This window comes from Camelina sativa, chromosome 12, assembly GCF_000633955.1.
Source record: "Camelina sativa cultivar DH55 chromosome 12, Cs, whole genome shotgun sequence".
NCBI classification, from domain to species: domain Eukaryota; kingdom Viridiplantae; phylum Streptophyta; class Magnoliopsida; order Brassicales; family Brassicaceae; genus Camelina; species Camelina sativa.
The window spans coordinates 10,126,274-10,131,623 of record NC_025696.1 but is presented as its reverse complement, the minus strand read 5'-3'; the positions used below and the strand labels follow the sequence as shown (position 1 = coordinate 10,131,623).

At 29.9% G+C, this 5,350-nt stretch overlaps 1 pseudogene; it reads right to left on the bottom strand.

Moving 5' to 3' along the window:
• LOC104733357 overlaps positions 628–5,350 on the bottom strand; it is a 6,700-nt pseudogene continuing 1,977 nt past the window's right edge.

The following is a 5,350-nucleotide window of genomic DNA, read 5'->3' as shown; positions in this document are numbered from 1 at the left end:
GGAGATTGAGGAGACGTTATTAGATACTGAAATACAAAAGTTAATTATATTTATACCAATTACCATCCACTTCTGTATTTTTTACTATTATTGAGATGTGAAAGAATGATAGATAAAAGAATATATCAAACCCTTTCCCCCGCTATCAGCTTAACACCTATAGTAGCTATAAAATGTCAAAACCTTGGACCCTAGAACAACCCTGCTGGGTCAATTTGACCGAGCCCCTAAGACTACTAAAGAGAAAGAACCTCGGAAGCAAACTCACAGTTTGAAGATAATTACTTTATTAATAATATATATATATATATATATATATAACAAACCAATGAATGAGATGTTGAATATTCACATAGGAGATGAGATAAATAACAATCCAATGAAACCAAGAAATTGAGATATGCAGTGTTTCCACCATAAACTCTTTCCTCCTACAAGGATAACTTCTGTTCCCATGAACATTTTGGTTTAAATTCCTACTACATTACCTCCAATTAAAACAAAAGATGTGAATCTATGACCTTAAATATCACTAGTATGTATTATAATTAATATTTAGTTACATATCTCAACTCTTAGTTATTAGAGAAAAAAAATTATGAACTTTGGAAAGATTTCCTCTGTTCTTCATTCTTCTGGAGAAAATGGACCTTCAAGCTGCTTTCCAGGGCCTGTTAATTAAAACAAACATTTCACCACTTTAGTCTTTAATGCTTAATTCCAAACAAACAATCAAACCATTCAAAGTTATAGAGTAAACCGGACCGGTCAAATATAATGAGAGGAGTATTAGAGATATTGATTTACCGCAAAGATAGGAATGGAGAAAAGGGTCTTCTCTACTTCTTCAAAATATAACAATTCTTGATTGAACATGCCAATCAATCGTGTCAGCTCAAATAGGATTATTTCAATCTGCTGATATTTAATCACCAAGACAAGTTTCTTATTATCATGTGTATAAGATTTTTTTTTTTTTTTTTTAAAAGGTCAATAACATAAATAAAGTGGACTTACTCGTGGGAGAAACTTGATGATGACGTCTTCGATCTCGTCCATGACTTCTATAGGCTATAGCTATGACCATTTCTTCATGTATGGACACCACATCTATCTATAACCTCCACATGATTAATCTTTTTCATTATCAAAAACATTATAAACAAATTTGTTTTCCAAAAGAAATAATATTATCTAACCGTGGCACCATGTACGAGGGGAGGGGTAAACGGACAGACAAAGCATGGAGTTTTCAGTTAGCTTGCTCAACGCTTCCGAGTTTTTTGCGTCTAATTATGACCACTCATTAAGTAAAGGCATTTGAAGCCTAAGCACTTCACGTAATTTGATTTCTTGATGGTGCCTTTGAACTTCAATCAAATTTTCCACTACGTAGTTCCTCAATTTGTATACTAGAGATTATACCGCGCTACGCGCAGTTTTGTTTCACGCTTATTTGCATTAAAACTATATAATTGGAATGTTGTTTTGTTTTTATTTGTTGTTGGTTGCTTTACATCTGAAGATTTGTTTCCATATATATTAGGGTTTATTACATCTGAAGATTTCTTTTTTTTTTGCATAGTTATACTTTTTCATTATATTTTGTTGTTATTATATTTCGTGGTTAGTTAATGTATATCTACATATATATATATATATTTTTAAAAAAATGATTTGTTTAAAATTTCTGCAATGTGTTTGATTACATTTTGTTTGTAAATTTTGTTTTGAGGCATGGCCTTTTGGTTTTGTATTTTGTTTCTTTTTTTTGTTTTTTGTTTATTTTTTTTTCTATTTTAGTTTGTTAATTTTTTTGTTTCTATTGTTTGGATTATTGTAATTAAATGTTGCCTTGTTTTGGAAGGTGTAAATGAATGCATCCATGTTTTTTTTAGCTGCTTAAAGGTCACAGAGGTTTGTCTTCTCTTTCGAGATGATGATGATGATGATTGTGAAAATCCAAGCTACGCCCGGAAAGACATTTGACAATTGAGCTAGTTTATTTATAAAATCTAAATTGATTTTTTGTGTTATATGTAAAAATTACATTATTTTGTATCTGATATTATAACCAAGCGTATTATTTGAGGTAAAGAAAAAATTACCGTATCAAATATGAAGTAATATATAATATTTGAATTTTGTATATCTTTGGAATTGAGTTATTGTTGATGGTCACTCGACTATTATCTAAGGTGTCGTTGTATGTAATATCAAAACACGCTAAATATAAAGAGGAATTCTCATAACACAATTGACTGAGATATGTTCATATGGAGATAATAAGTAGGCTACAGCACAATCTGGTGAACAGTTTGAGCTTTCTTATTTATTCTCTTGAGTGGTGGCATGTGTGATTATAACCAAATATAAGAATCATTTAGATTTTGTGTTAATTCTCTAGGTGTGTTGAACTGTTGATATTCCCACTTTTAGCCTTTGTTTCTCTCTCAGAGGTTTTTTTCCTCGTTCTCTCTTTGTTACACTTCGTTTAGTTTCTTTATTCTAGAGAGGCAGAAAACATTGTACGTACTCATAAAGACTATACTGTATTAGCTTGGATGTCTCTTACAATCCATGCACATACATCTTCTACTTGCACCCATACTCTAGACCTTACTTCTAGATCCTAGGCTCTTACACAAGCCACACCTACTCATGCTTAGACTGCACTGCATCAAAAACTGCACTTAGATTTTAGACATTAACTAACACAACATATTCACTCATTTGAGTCTAACTAAACAATTAGCCCAATTACTTCTTATTGTCTTAACTTAAGTCACGACAGTTTCACTTGTCTTATTGTTTGACATTGTTTTTTTCTTGTAGTTGACTCCTCTCTGCATCTTCTTCTTCTACGGTCGCTTTAATTCCAATCTTTTGTGATTCTTCTTCTTCTCATTCTTTGCCTCACAATGATTGTTCTTATTCTTTGCAGGTTTAATCGAAGACTCAATCTTCAACATGAACATGTCCGTCCTTTTCTTTGACAGATTCAGAAAGGAATGAAAGCACAATCCACAAGTTATATGAAACACAATTTAAATATTTGGATAAACTATTCATATAACGCAACCACATATTCTTTCTTATTGGTATCTAGACTTTGAAGTGCAGAAAAAGAAATGAACAACGATGTATCTTTTCTTTATTTAGGTCTTTCATAAACAAAAATAATAGCACGCCAAATCACTTTCAAAACAGAACAACCGCAATAAACTCAGAAAAACATATATATCATGTAAGATTACTTATCAATACATAACCTCAAACTCCAAAAGGTAGATAGAAACCCTAAAGTTTAAACAAACTACTATTAACCTATTAATAAAGATAAAGAAGCATAATGATGTTTTTGTGGGCAATTGCAGACTTTGTTTTACCTTGAGTTTATGTGGAACTTTTCGAGGGTTTTCATCGCCATCTCTCTGGTACGACTAATGACCATAAGGGCTGTCGTTTCATTTCGTTATATCCAATCACTCATCGTCTATGCTCGTCAAATTAAGTACCCTTGATTTGGTTTGTTGTTTGCAATAATAGGTGAGGCTTTTCGGTTTTGTAATCCGAAAAATTTATGATCAATATTAAGAGGGAAAGACGAAGAATCTAAAGGAAAAATTTAATCGAATTTTTTTACTTGTTTTCTTGGGTTTTTTCTTATATTTGCTGCTTATGTGACATGCTCTAAGATAAGTGTGAACTTGGTTGAGGTGGACATTCTCACAGGGCTCAAATTGTCCTTTTATTAATAGTAATCCTTAGCCAAACCCAAAACAACTGATCCTGAAACCATTCATAAAAACAAATATGAATATTATTATTAGTTACACTAGTAAATATATTTTNATCCTGAAACCATTCATAAAAACAAATATGAATATTGTTATTAGTTACACTAGTAAATATATTTTTTTTTAAATGAAAAAAAGGAAGCACGTAAATATAAAACTTATTGTTTCATACTGTAAATTGAAAGATTCATATATTATGAATAATAAAATACAAAATTTATATTTTGGTCTAATACCATAGATATTATAAATGAAAAATCTGAAGTAAGAAAACATAAAAGATGAGATCTTTGCCTTTTATACGTACATAAGTGAAGAACGTTTAAAAAAAAAACAAATATACGCAAAATAATAATAATAATANGAGATCTTTGCCTTTTATACGTACATAAGTGAAGAACGTTTAAAAAAAACAAATATACGCAAAATAATAATAATAATAATATCAATAATAATAATAATAGTAATAATAATAATAATAATACTAATAATAATAATAATAATAATAATAATAATAATAATAATAATAACACATATAATTATTATTCATTATGTAAACTAAAAAGCAAAAAATAAGTTAAAACATCTAAGTGGCACAGTAGTTACAAGTAAACTCAAGTGTGGAGAGGATAAGGGTTCGAATCTTACTTTTTCCCAATAAGTGAATATTCTTAATCACCAAAGTCATCTTCTTCCCCAATTTTTTTTAGAAACCCTACGGCGCAGATCTTTGCTCTTCAACCATTTTTTTTTAATTCTCTTTCATTTTCCCACCATAATTTTGTTAAAATAAGTATATTGGTTCAATATTTACCCAAATTCGATCTAAAACTCAAAGATATTATCAGATTATAAGGTCGATCGAATTTGAGAACATTGATTGATGTGTCTTTAATAAATGAAAATCTGCGAGAGAAAGGCAAAAAAAAAGAGTTTCAGAGATACTTTTTTCTTTTTTCTGTTTTTATGAAACCTTTATTAATCTTCTCACAACTTCTTTTACAAAAATGTAGCAAAATTGATCTGTTTTTACGAGGAAACGAAATGTATTTGGGAGGTAAGCGGGACCTCTCTCTCTTATAACAACTGAGGTAAAGGGGGACCTCTATGGCTCTATCTCTCTCAAACTCTGCTGCCATCAAACTAGTGTTATAGCGTAGGTTGTCATTTTAAGGATGTTTATTTATTATTTTTAAATCTAATAATCCCAAATTTATAACATCATGTGAGAATTAAAGAAGGAAGGGGGAACCATTTATAACATAAATTTATAGACTAAACAAAATTAAACAAAAAGAAAAATGCATACCCAGACCTACGTGAGGAGGAAGGGGGTGAGATAACTGGTTAAAAAATATTAAGACTATTATTACTGGTTGTTATTTCCAGAAATTCTTTTATTAAAAAGTAATAAAAAAATACCAAAAAAGAGAGAGAAAGGAAGAGAAACGTTTCTAAAATTACTAGGGGAAGAAACGTTTTTCACTCTACTTCTCCATATGTCAATTATTAGTTACATGTTAAAATATTAATTTTTTTTCAACTCAATA